Source organism: Eucalyptus grandis, chromosome 2 (assembly GCF_016545825.1).
Source record: "Eucalyptus grandis isolate ANBG69807.140 chromosome 2, ASM1654582v1, whole genome shotgun sequence".
Classification (NCBI taxonomy): Eukaryota; Viridiplantae; Streptophyta; class Magnoliopsida; order Myrtales; family Myrtaceae; genus Eucalyptus; species Eucalyptus grandis.
Window position 1 is genome coordinate 48,351,755 of NC_052613.1, and position 14,137 is coordinate 48,365,891.

Sequence of the window (14,137 nt, forward strand, 5' to 3'; positions counted from 1 at the left end):
TTTAAAATGCAAGCGAGAAAGTATTTGTGGAAAATCATGATACATGTGACAAAGTTCGTATAAGGAAAAAAAAATATAAAAGAAAAGAATTGCAATGGCTGATATACATCTTTTCTTTTCTTTTTATATTTTTTTCCTTAATCTTCTACTTTTTACCTATGGCCTTTCGTGTTACATAGGACTGCTGGCATCCATATTGATAATTCATTAGAATGTTTAGGACTAATTGGATTAAATTGAATAGTTTAAAATTGAATTGGCTAGCCCCTAAATTTTTTTGGACAATGTTCCAATGCTATGCGGTATCGTATTCTTTCCCAAGAAGCTTGAAGGCTTTTGATGGTGAGATTCAAGTGAACGCAATATAAAGTGAGAGTGAGTGTGCGTGTTGAGTTTTTCCGTTGCCTCTACATTTGAACAACAAAGAAAGAATGAAGAGAAGTTAGTATCAACAACGGGAAATTACTAACCCAAATAGAACTACTAATAACAATTAATTGAAGAAAATTATTATATTATTGGATAATTACTAGTAACAACATGCACTTACGAAGTGTAAAGAATGTTAGTAATTTTGACAAAATTGTACCAACGATAAGTGCAATTAACTTACGAGGAGTTGAAACACAGGTTAGAGATGAGTTTATTAGCTGGACGGCCATGTACTAATTAATAATGATTCACTCCTGAAAACGAACCAAAAGAGGGTGATGCGGCTAATAGATGCTGGAATTCGCCATCAGATGACTGCCTATTTCACTTTTGTTAACACGGATAGAAACCGGCCCCAGGAACACAATCTAGCAAGAAACGGTGGACACACGATTAGCAGATGCAGAAGGCACGTCCAACCTCTTGAGGCCTTTTTTCTCTGACCATCTGCGAACGAACAAGCACCAGCACCAAGCCACCAGCCCAGCAAGGAGTGGGGAAACGGAATCACAAATAGAGAGGACATTTGAGTGTTTTACTGGCCCAGTCGATTTAGGGGAGAATTACCAAAAAAATCCTAAATCTATTGCAATTGTGCCAATTTAGTCCTAAACCTTTTATAATTGTGCCAATTCAGTCCTTCCGACCAAAATTGGCCAACCGACGTTGGTCGGAGACAATCAAGCTAACAATTTTTTAATAATTTTTTTTTCGAATTTTTTTTTCCAATTTTTTTTTCAAAATTTTTTTTACCCCTTTCTTCCTCGGCCGACGTCGGCCAGAGGTGAGGCCGGCGAGGCTCACCCCTGCCGGCCATTGGCGAAGGTGAGCCTTGCCCGCCGACGGCGAGGCTCATCCTCACCTTGGCCGGGCGATGGTGGCACGGCGTCGGCCTCACTTGTCGGCCGGCGAGGCTCGCCTTCACCGGTGGCCGGTGGGGCGAGCCTTGCCAGTGGCTGGCGAGGTTGACCTCACAGGCCCTCGCCCCAGAGGAAAAAGAAGGTAAAAAATTAAAATAAAAAAAATAAAAAAAATTCGAACAAAAATTAAAAAATTCGAAAAAATTTAAAAATTATTAAAAATTGTTTGCCGGCCAGCTATCTCCGGCCAGCATCCACGTTAGTGTCAACCAGCCAATTTTGGCCGAAAAGACTGAATTGACACAATTATAAAAGGTTTAGGACTAAATTGATCAAAAAAAAAATTTAGGACTAAATTGACACAATTGCAATAGGTTTAAGACTTTTTTAGTAATTCTCCCGTCGATTTAGCAATCGAAAATCAACCGTCTCTGTGATTGCAGTCAAAGCTTGGATAACAAAGTGCAAATTGAAAAGACGAGGTGCAGGAACAAAACAGCCTTAAGGATTGCACGTGTTCCCCGGGCCAAAAGTTGATGGATGCATAGTACATGAAGGACTTAGCATGGAACTGTGTAAATTATGTAACAAACTCAGAACAAAGTTCGGATCAAGAATGGGAGATTTGAGGCCTGTAATCTCGCATAGAATTAAAACTTAAAGACAACAGGCTTTGAAACTTCAATAAGCGTTCACAGATGGCAATCTACTCCCAGTACACGAAGGGCAGGCAACTGCTCATAAGTTCCTGGTGACTGCATATCAAGCAGCCCTTCAAAATGAAGCTCAAGAAAGGGACTGGAATTCCCAGGTGTCTTTGCATATAGAACCATCTGCATTGTAACAATCAACTAGTCAAATGAATAGACTTCAGTTAACAAGGAATTAAGGGCTTCCCATGCTAAAGTAACTGCAGGAAAAAACATGAACAATTGACTAATTTCCCAGAACAACAAAAGATAAATTTTCAAATCTGGAAAATGAACACGTCATTTTCGTGAACTCATTTTGCTTGGGGTCACCACCACCGTCTCACAGGACTACAGACTACCACACAATAAAACTTGTTTGAATAAAAGATTTTTCATGCATACACAGAACATCAAAATGTGTTAGCCAGAGAAGTTATTCCAGTAAGAACATATTCAGGTAAAAGCTTTTCCTAAAAGAAAAAAATATCACACGAATGAAACAATTGAATACAAATAAAGAAATAAGAGCTGACTAGGAGAGGATAGCTTACACTAGTTCCAAAACCCCATGACAGCATGCAGCAGTCCCTTGACACCAGTGACAAACAGAGGAAGAGAGTGTAGCAGGATCTTGTTAGTTGAGTGCAAACCTCAACACATTCTATTTTTCACCAACAGGATTGACATTTCAAGCCTTACAAAATCACTTGTTAAAGACCCAGTATCTTTCATCAGAAATGTGCAGTCAAAAACTGTCGTTTCCTTAAGATGCCTATGGTGTCCACCTTCACCAAAATGTCCTGCACTCATATTTGTTCTCAAAAATACCGAATGTGCATGATGGGAGCACCCAACATCTCTCACTTTAGCCACCCACTTTGTAGCTTCCCATTCTCCAACCCTGGCTCAACAAAATCAAAGAAAGCCACATAAAGCCTACAAGTTGAACCACGAACAAATGCATGTCTATAATAATGAAGACGTGCTATCTTGAGTCAAGAAGGGTTGACGGATGACATCCTTCCTCGCAAATGTCATCATAAGCGCATAACTCATGATGGACTAAAATTGCGGCAAGATACGAGGATCTCCAAACTCTTCATGATTCAATATGGAAAGCGGCATATTAGGAAATGTATTGCATATATTGAGAAAAGGCACCTGGGGTCCATTATCTTGGTGTCATTGCTTCGAAATATTGCAATATGATGGTATTTGTGAGAAACTTATCTGGTCTGAATTACTATCTTGGGCAAATGTTTTTTTGCCAGTCAATTTTCCTACTATGGTCAGAGTAACTTATTGGTGTTTGTGGGAGCATTGGAACCAGATCATTCAAAATCACACCCCCTCCAACATCCCATTGCGACTCCAACGGATTATCAGCTCCTTCCAAGAATTTGGGGCAGCAGGATCTCAACGGATTCAGCAAGACCAGCATTCATGGCAGCCACCACCGCAAGGGTCGATAAAAACCAATTCAGATGTGACTCTGTTTGGACAGCACAAGTCAGCTGCAGCATCAGTGTATTAATCCCTCTCCAGAGTAAGCAATGCGAACCATGTTTCAACTCATAGAAAGTGAATGTAAATGCACCACAAAGTGAAACTAACATATCCAACTGGTAATCTGCAAGGGAGTTCAGTGATACTGATAATCAACCATGTTTGATACAATACAACAGCAAGCACCAGTTAAAATCACTGGTCAAGAGAGTCAATGGCACATTTTGTTTCTTATTGTTCACTTTATTCATCTATATCGTGTCTGCTGTTTCATTTGTGCTTGTTTCATAAACAAATAAAGAACTTGACCAGGACTCTCCCGGAACTCAATGGTGAGACAAACTGCTGGCTTACGGTGTTGCCTTTGCTTGGTGCACTAGAAGAAGAGTTACCCAAAAATGTGGTAGTTGGGACATTGATAGGTGATCATCTTTGCAAGAGTTACTGAGGGTATTTCTGCTCTATATTCCTCTTGCATGGAAGTGGTAGACTGCCTCAATGTCTCACTGTTATTGTCTCTGCAATCATTCTAATCCTTGGACAAAGAAGAAAAACTCCAAAACGTGAAGACTACTGACCAAACATTCCCCTACTCCTTCTATGGCTTAAGTGTTTTCAGTGACATGGAAATGAATTGCCACAGATTAAGCAGATATTGCTTCAAACTGATGTCTAAGTCGGTTTTTAACATCCTTAAGGAGTTCAAGCACATCTGGGTCCATGTTGTAAATCCATAATCTGAAAAAGAACAATAATTGTCATTCTAGCTGTACAGCCAAAGAGTTCAAAAGAAAATGCAAGTAACTCTGATTTGAAAATAACCTCTTTCCTTAGTACCTCCATGTCCTGAGAGAGCAAGAACTAGCCAAAAATTCTGATTGAAGAAAATATTTCTTTCCTCTTTCTCAGCACACCTCCTGATAAAACAAAGAGCTTTCTATAATTTATGCACGTCATCACCAAAGCAAGACTAATGAACATTATCAGGGTTTCATTTCCCACAAAAGGTCACCTCGGTTTACTGGGATCAAGTACTTCGCGAGGATCTTGCAGAAAAACCCAACTTTGGCATCTTCTCAGGAAATACTCACTGCCCTTGGTGTGATAGCTTTCAAAAGCTATGAGGATGATGCTGAAGAAGCTAAATGCCTTAGTAACCTTTTTATCCGATCAACCAAAATCTCTGTCACTCATGGTAACCTGAAAGGTAGTCTTATCCCCTCGAACAAATATCATACCGAGAAGATATCACCAGAAATCTCCGCATGAACATGTTCTGTCTCTAAAAATATGGAAACGAACTGCATCTCTCATGGTTATTTCTCTCTGAGTGACTCTAGATATGTATTTTGTTGCATTGTGCAAAAAAATTCGTATTGGGAGGCCTGAAGGAATTTATATTAACCCTAAGATTCTTAAAAATTCGTATTGGGAGGCCTCAAGGAATATATATTAATCCAAAAGCAATTGCAAGCTTTTCACTATGACGATTTAGCATCTTCAGTTTCTTTGACTCCTCAATGTCATGGAGAACTGGGCTCATGTCTGGCATATATCCCTCTTCTATGATTCTAGCAGTCAACTTGTCCAGCTCAGCACTTATAAGTTCTGAATGAGGACTTGATCGATCATCAGCTGAAAAGATATGTACTCTGTTCTCATACTTGATCCAACTACATCCTGGTTCCTTTTTTATCGATCTATCTCTCATATCCTGCCTTAGTTGGGCCACAAAGTCACCACTTCCCTCTTGCTGCATAGATATTTATGAGCAAAATATAGCTTGCTAGGTTCTGTGGCTCCAATTCTAACAGTGAACCAGCTGCCCATTTCCCAATTTCCATGTTACCATTAAGTCGACATGAGCTTAGCAGCTGTGCCCAACCAATTGCATCAGGAGGGAGGGGCATGTTGTGTATAAAATTTTTGGCTTCTCCTAACCTTCCTGATCGGCTAAAAAGATCAATCATGCAAGTATAGTGATCAGCAATTGGGGTAATTCTGTAATCTTTGACCATTGATTCAAAATATATTTTTCCTTTCTCAACTAATCCTGCTCTACTGCATGCTGAAAGAATGACAATGAAAGTGACAGCATCTGGTTTCAAACCCTGGGCCAACATCTTCTCGAGCAAATCTATGGTCTCCTTAGCTTTGCCAAACTGAGCATAACATGACACAAGTGCTGTCCAGGAAACCTCATCCCTGATACTCATCTCATTGAACAGCCGTTCGGAGTCCTCTATGCTTCCACATTTACCGTACAAGGTGATGAGAGCATTTGAAACTGTCAAAAATGAAATAAAGCCAGAAACCAAGGCTCTACAATGAAACTGTGCACCCTCTTCTACGCTTGCTAGGTTTGCCCATGAGCTAATCACTCCCGACTGTGAACTCATCGGGCTCAATGCCATTTTTCTGCATATCACAGAAAACCTTGACAGCATCCTCACTCAGCCCACTCTGACCATACCCCACAAGCATTGCTGTCCATGATATAACGTTCTTAATGGTCATTTTTCTAATTACTTTTTCAGCATATGTGATTTTTTTACACTTGCCGACCCAAATCCACATGATTCTTACTTGAAGACAATATGAGCATCGTTGAGAGCATGATCCTATTCAAATTCGCGCTCCCACCTCTCAACATCTCATCATAAGACTTCACCGACTCAATCACCAACCCTTTGTTCACGTACCCCGAAACGAGGCAGTTCCAGGACACTCCATCCCTGTTCGGCATCGATTCAAATATCTCTCGTGCCCCGGTGATATCCCCCGACTTCGCATAAGCAGAAAGGAGGGCGTTCCAGGAGAAGAGGTTCGGTTGCGGAATATGGTCGAACACGTGGCGTGCGTGCTTACGATTGCCGAGTTTCACGCAGGCGTCGACGAGCGTGTTGCATAGGATGGTCTGGGCATGGGTCAAGGTCCTGAAGACGAGACGATGAAGCTTCTTCGCTTGTTTTAAATTGCGGGTGTCGAAGCAGAGCTTCGGTAAGGAACAGTAGCGGGTTGGGGGGTTGCGGACATTTTCTTCGTCCGTTGGGAGTCGGGCCAGTCGTTTAATGCATTCTGAGACGGAAGAAAAAAAAAGGGTTATTAGGCCGCGTTAGGAAAGCAGGCGTTAGTTCACGTCGTTGCTCAGCCTCTCTGCGGCCCGACGCCGGGGCGTCCCGTCAAAGACGAATGGCCGCACCCGCTCTGACCGAGCTAAGTCCTGCTCCGTCGAGAGAGGAAGAAGAAGAAGAGGAGGAGGAGGAGGTGGGAGAGAGATGATGCGACTATGTGTGAGGATTTCTCTTCTTCGTTTCGGCCGCAGAGGAGGGAGAGAGAAAAAGAAAGGGGGTTCTAAGGGGTAAGTTTCCGTTTCCCGAAAAATTTATGATAAAAAATGATTCTTTTTTATTTTATTCTTGAGAACAATTTTTAAATATTTTAAGCTGTTTCCTAATTATTCAAAATTACAATTCTCGAAATAAAATTGCATTTGCTACCGTTACAACATTTTTAATTCAAATTATTATTTTTAATAATTTTATTACTTTTTTTTTTTTCTCTTCTTCTTCAACATCCGTCTTGCCGCTATCCTTGAGACGACTGGCGACCGACCAAACGAGGGCTGGCGAGCTCGCCTTGGCCTGGCAAGCCTTTGGCGAGCTCGCTAGCGACCGGCGACAGTGGGCAATGGACAACAGTGGATGGCAGGGGGCGGCGGCAGTGGCAACACTTGAAGAACAAGAGAGAGGGAATAAGAACGAGAAAAAAGAAGAGAAAAAAGGAAAAATATGTTGACTTGATTTTAGAATTATTCCTGAGAATAAAGAATCAACTTTTTTTTTTTTTACTTCTCGATTCTATTCCAAATCTATTTCGGAAACAAAAAAATAGAAATTTGTTCCCAAAAATAAAAATTTTACCAAACGCATTTTTATTTCAAATCTAGTCTCGGAAACAAAAGAATAGAAATTATTATTGTTTGGCAAGTTAACAAATAAGCCCTTGGCCTCACTGTCGTTGTTTGTTCCTAATTTGCCCCTCTTTGTAATGGGAAAGTGAGAACGTGTAAAATGGGCTCTTGGTGTGATGGTAGTGCCTAAAGCCAAAGCCTGCCTTTTGGTAAAAACTCATTTGCAAATCAATTTTGGATTTAACTAGTGTTTGGTAAATAAAAAAATTGCAAAAGGCTTTGGCTGCAATTTTTCTAATTTTTTTAATTCAAAAAATTAAACCATTCATCGTTGAGTCAAATTTGATGCTGGTGACTTCAGTGAGGATCATCGCACAACCCTCTTGCATGCTCCAATTAGGTGATTAGAGTGAATTGATTTCAATTTGGTATCATGACGTTCCAATCCGTTCATGTGCTATGATAATTGATGTTTGGGGATATAGGATTGTAGTGTTCCAAGCTTGTTCAAACATGGTGTGATGGTTAGAACACTTGTGGATGAGTTTAGATGTAAGTTAGAGAATTCTAGAAATTTGGAATTCTAGGGTTGAAACAAAAGATGATGGATGGGGCTTCGGGAGGTGGCGGCAAAATTCCCCGACGAATCGAGAGAAGCTCGAGGGAAGAGGGAGAGGTCTTCCTTCTCTGAAATTCTTCTAGAAAACCAACAGAGGAAGATGAAGTTTTCTCGCAAGGTAGGGAGAGCAGAGACCGGAAGGAAGAGAGTTGCCTTTCTTCTCTAAAACTTCTAGAAAACGTGAAGAGGAGGACGAAAGTTTTCTTGGGAGGAAGAGAGGAAGGGCAGAGAATGTCAGGAACGGAGGAGATGATGGAAACGTAATGGAGGGAGAAACGTAATGGAGGGAGAGAAGAGAATCCAGATACCTCAATTGAATTGATCAAATTTGAAGGCCTTTTTTATGAATGCTTGAAAGAACCAATTCAAATAAATAATGAATATTATTCTGATATTAAGCCAAAAGAACTCCCTTTGTCCTTTCTATCAACAAAGAAAATCTTTTGAAAGTTTTGAAATTTCTGAAAAGTGGGACCTGTATGGTACATGTAGTGAGATTTAATGTTGCGTTTGGTAGTCGAATAAATATTTTGCATTTGGTGTCCGCTCAAAATAAGATAAAATTGGATGGATATAAGAGGATATAAATTGGATAAAATTATTCCAAAGAAAATGTGGGATAAATGCGAATAAGATTTCTAATATCCATAATGAGAAAGTCATTTTTCTTGAATAACTAATTTCTTAAATTAATAAATTCAAAATTATATTGCAATATAAATAACATTTGAATTATGATATAATAAATTCAAAATAACAAAGAATAACAATTTAGTATTTTCAATTTAATCTTATTTTTATTTATATATATGAATTTATCTTATAACATAAATTCAATATATAAATAATGTACATTATATGATGTGAATATGTTTGACTTTATTATTGGAATCAACAAATAAGAGATATCAAAGTCTCTTGATTTCACATCTTATCGTATCTAGATAATCATATCTTAATTAGAAATTTATACGACAAGACCTAGTCTAATTTGACTAACCTCTTGCTAACCTTTTTTCGACCAAATTCTTGCGAATTTGGTAGGACACTTCTATACAAATTTTTCTTATTTTCTTCTTTTTTTCGGTTGGAATTTTTTTTTTTTAAATTTTCATGATCTCCTAATTCCGTACATTCTCACTTTTCACCTCTCTCTCTCTCCCCCCACCTTCTCATAAAACACCCCTCTGTCACGGGCCGAGAGTTTCCTTGGCCTCGGAACGACCCGCGGGCGCCCAACGAGCGGAAATCGCCAGGCCAGCCCTTCGTTCTCTAGTTGTTCCACGAACAATACGGTGAATGATTCTTCGTACGAGATCCTACTGTTGGAGAAATCTTCATGAAGTGTTTTGAAGTTGACAAAACGTTTCCATCGCCTAGTCTCAAGGTCGCAGACTCTGTCAAAACTCGTTAGTTAAAGTCCGAAGACTTCCTGACAGCCGACTCAAGACTCAAAGTCTATCCTCATTGACAGCTTTCTAATCCGTTGAAGAAAGGTTATCCGTAACCTGGATGTTTTGTTCAGATTTAACCTTATCATCCGGAGAAGATCTCGTGGTTGGAGAAGACGTATAAGAATCCTTTGATTGATCAAGATTGATTCAATGACTGAAGATTCGATGATTATCTAAATATTATTGGAAGGTTCTACTTATGGAAACCGAGATCCTGATTGTATGGGCGAACAGGATTGATGGGCTATCAACACGTTCCTTTAATAACTCGAACAATCTTCCTAATTGATTCCGTCCAACGGGTAGATTGGAGGAATTCCTTTGGTAAGTGCCAACGGATATGATGGCATAAAGGAGTATATAAGGAATACGTTCTTAGTTGTTCGAGGTGTGCGCGATAGAAGAATTCCAAAGTCTGAAGCTCCTATTTGTTTAGATAAATCTTTTGAGCGAATACTTGTTTACAAAAGAGAGAGTCTATATTTGTGAGAGACCTTGAGGAGGTGTGGTAAAACATCTACACCGTGGAATCAAGGCAAAGCTGTGCCGTAACTCCTCTTTTGATCATAGTGAAATCCAAATGGCCGGTGGGGTCAAGTGCGGAAGAGTGGACGTAGGCTTGGAATAAGCCGAACCACTATAAATCCCGTGTTCAATTTTCTCTTCCTCACTCTCTACCTCAATCGTATTTCATTTTGTTAATTAAGAGAGAATTTACTTTCTATCATATGTTAAGAATCGCTTCCGTATATCGATAAATTGTTTCGGAACCTATTCACCCCCTCTAGGTACTCATACTAGCAATATCAATTGGTATCGAGCCCGTGTACTCACTTTGTTTGAAGTGTTTTACTTGAGTTAAAGATCCATGGCTAGTATGCTAGCACCATGATGGAAGGGCAAAGCAATACCACACCACCCTACTTTGATGGAAAGGATTACAACATCTGGAAGAACAAGATGAAAGCTTTCCTACGATCAAAGGATCCTCTGGAATGGGACGTTGTAGAAAAAGGAATTACTCCTACCACCGCATCGTCTCGAAAGAGGAAAAGAAACTGAAGAAACCAACGGAATGTCTCAGAAGAAATAATCAAGAGACAGACACTCGATGCAAAAGCAATTTACTCCTTATATTGTGCTTTATCACCAACTGAATATAATAGAATATCTTCGTGTGGTACAAAGAAAAGAAGTTTGGGACAGATTGCATATCACCTATGAAGGAACAAGATCGAGTGAAGGAAACAAGAATCAACATTCTTCTCGGTCAATACGAAGCCTTCGAATGAAATCGAGAATCAATAACTGACATGTTTAGTCGTTTTACGTATATTGTGAATGGTTTTGAAAATCAAGGTCAACCAACTTCGATCCCATGAAGGTAAACAAGCTACCGCGTGGACTCTCAAGGGATTGGAATCACATAAAGACTTCGATAAGAGAGACGCAGAATTATGCCACTATCTCGTCGACGAGCTGATTGGAACTCTTCAGTCCTATGAAGTGGAAAGGATCAATGAAGATGAAGATCCAAAAGGTAAGAAATCCATTGCATTAAAATCAAATGATGATTCCGATGTTACGATTCGAAGATGATATGGACGATGAGGAGTTTGCTCTCATGATAAGAAGATTCAGAAAACTGAATAGAAAAGGAAGAAGGTTCAACTCAAAGAAACAAAGCTTTCAAAGACAGCAGACCAAGTCTCAAGTTGATGATGAGGAACCAAATAAAGATGTAGTCTCGCTTTGAATGCAAGAAAAAGGGACACATCAGACTCTAACCGTCCTCTTCAAGAAGAAGAGAGGAAAAGCTGAAAAATTTCGAAAAGCTCTCAAAGCCGAAACCTGGAGTGATACGAGTGTGAAGAAAGTGATAATGAATATGCCAATCTATGTCTGATGGCATAATCGACTCTGACTGGATCGGACTCGGATCGACTCGACAAAGAATTTGAGGCAAGTGGTTTCAAAATTCCTGTTAAAGTTTCTAAATATATTGATGATCTATGCTTTAGTCTTAAGACTTCTCAAAAAGAATTTCCGAACTGAAAAAAGAAAACTCAGCTCTAAAACAAAAGGAAAATGTTTTAGCGAAAGAGTTAAAAGTCTAGACTTGTCTCGTTTCCAATCTTAAAGAAAATGAAGATAATCTTTTAAAAGAAAATGCTTTTTTAAAAACAGACTTATCAAATATATCAAAGAAATTTTCTATAGGGTCTGAAAAACTTGAGAAAATTCTTTCTCGCACAAAGACCTTACTTCAATAAGTCTGGTCTAGGTATGACAAGAATCAATTCCCTTGATTGATTTTCCTAAAGTAAAAGAAAGAATTAAGAAAAGACTCTCGAGTGAGGTTTACAAAAATCACTTCAAGAAAGTTTTTGTAAAACCCGTAGGTAGAAATGCTCTCGATGTTCTAAGTGCAACAGTCCGGATTACTTTGAAAAAGAGTGTCCTATGGTATGGAAACCTGTTAAGAAAGTATGGGCTAATACCGTTTATCTTACTAACACCAAAGGACCCAAGAAAATTTGGGTACCAAAGAAAGCTTGAGACTCTCTTTCAAATTGCGGTGTCCGTCAAAGAAAAGGTAAAGTGGTATCTTGACAAAGGGATGCTCAAGACACATGACAGAGACTCAAATTGCTTCATAAAGCTTGTTCAAGTAAATGGTGGAAAAGTTTCATTTGGAGGAAACAGCAAAGGAAGTATTGTGGGATTTGGAACCGTGAAAATTGAACTCTCACAATAAGTAATGTTTCCTTAGTGGAAGGACTCAATTACAATCTTCTCAGCATTAGTCAATTGTGTGATACTGGTTTCAAGATCTTCTTTCAAGAAGGAACATGTTCTGAATCGGTAAAGACTCTACTCGCCTTTCATGGGTCGAAGACATGGAAATATCTATCTTCGGATGTGAAACCAAATGAATCGCAATGCCTTATCTCAATTCAAGACGAAGCAAGCTTATGGCACAAAAGCTTGGTCATGTCAACATGAAGCAATTAGCCAAAATTTCTTCAAAACAGCTAGTTCGAGGACTACCCAAATTGCCATACCAAAAGACTGATTCATGCACTCCATGTATTCTGGGAAAGCAGGTAAGAAATTCTTTTAAGCCAATTAATTATGTCTCTACTAATCATGTACTACGCTTGCTGCATATGGATCTCTTCGGACCAACCGAACTCAAAGTAATGGGGGTAAGAAGTATTGCCTAGTAATTGTTGATGATTACTCCCGTTTTACTTGGGTATATTTTCTTGCAAGTAAGTCTGAAACCTTTTCGTATTTTGAAAAATTTGCTAAAATGGTTCAAAATGAAAAATGATGTGTTATATCTAGTATAAGAACAGATCATGGAGGTGAATTTGAAAATCAAGATTTTACAAAATTCGTGATGAATCTGGCCGTAAGCATGTGTTTTCCTCTCCATATACTCCTCAAGAAAATGGAGTTGTGGAAAGAAAGAAACAGATCTCTTCAAGAAATGGCTAGAACTCTTTTAATTGAAAGTAAAATTTCTTCTCGATTTTGGGCTGAAGTCAAGTTTCAACAAAGATGCTATATCATCAATAGAGTCTTCTTAAGATCTATTCTTCGAAAACCCTTATGAGTTATTCAAAGAAAAGAAGCCTATTGTTTCATACTTTCATGTATTCGGTTGCAAATGTTTTATATTGAAAAATGCAAAAGATCGAGTTGGTAAGTTTGAAGAAAGATCAGATGAAGGTATCTTCCTTGGATATGCTACTTCAAGCAAAGCCTACAGAGTCTATAACAAGAAGAGCCAGACTATGGAGGAGTCAATGAATGTCAAATTTCAAGACTCAACAAAGGATGAATCAAGTCAGACTCATCAAGAAGAGTCTGAACCTGCTCCAGACCCTCCAAAGTCTACAACTCAAGAAGCATCTCAGACTCTGGAAAACCAGCTTCAAGATGTTCGTGAAGATCCAAACAAAGAAAGAGATCATCAACCAGACAAATCAACGAGTAACTGGAAGCATAAGTCTAGTCATCCCAAAGATCTTATAATTGGCGAAATTAATGAAGGAATTCGCACCAGATCCAAAAGGCGAGAAGAGTCTAGTGTCTTTGTGGCACTCGTTTCGAAATTGAACCAAAGAGCATAGAAGAAGCTTTATCCGATGAAAGCTGGATTGAAGCTATGTAAGAAGAGCTCGACAGCTTTAAGCATAAATGATGTCCGGGAACCGACATCCAAACCAAAAGGTAAAACGTTATTGGAGCTAAATGGGTTTTCGAAACAAGATGAACGAGAAAGGAAAAGTTGTACGAAATAAAGCAAGACTCGTGGCCAAGGGATATACGCAAGAAGAAGGAATAGACTATGATGAGACTTACGCTCCAGTGGTAAGGTTAGAAGCTATTCGACTATTACTTGCGTTTGCTTGTTATAAGAATTTCAGGTTATTCCAAATGGACGTCAAAAGCGCCTTCCTAAATAGATTTATCCATGCGGAAGTTTATGTGGAACAACCACCGGGTTTGAAGACCCAAAGAAGCGACTCGCCTTCGACTGAAAAAGGCTTTGTATGGGTTAAAGCAAGCACCCCGAGCTTGGTACGACAGATTGAGTAAGTTTTTAATTCAAAATGGTTTTGTCAAAGGTAAAGTAGATACGACTTTAT

General features: G+C 39.2%; 1 pseudogene; it reads right to left on the minus strand.

The window, feature by feature from the left end:
- Window positions 1-1,789: 1,789 nt before the first annotated feature.
- On the minus strand, window positions 1,790-6,605 carry LOC104433282 (annotated as a pseudogene).
- Between the last annotated feature and the right edge of the window lie 7,532 nt (window positions 6,606-14,137).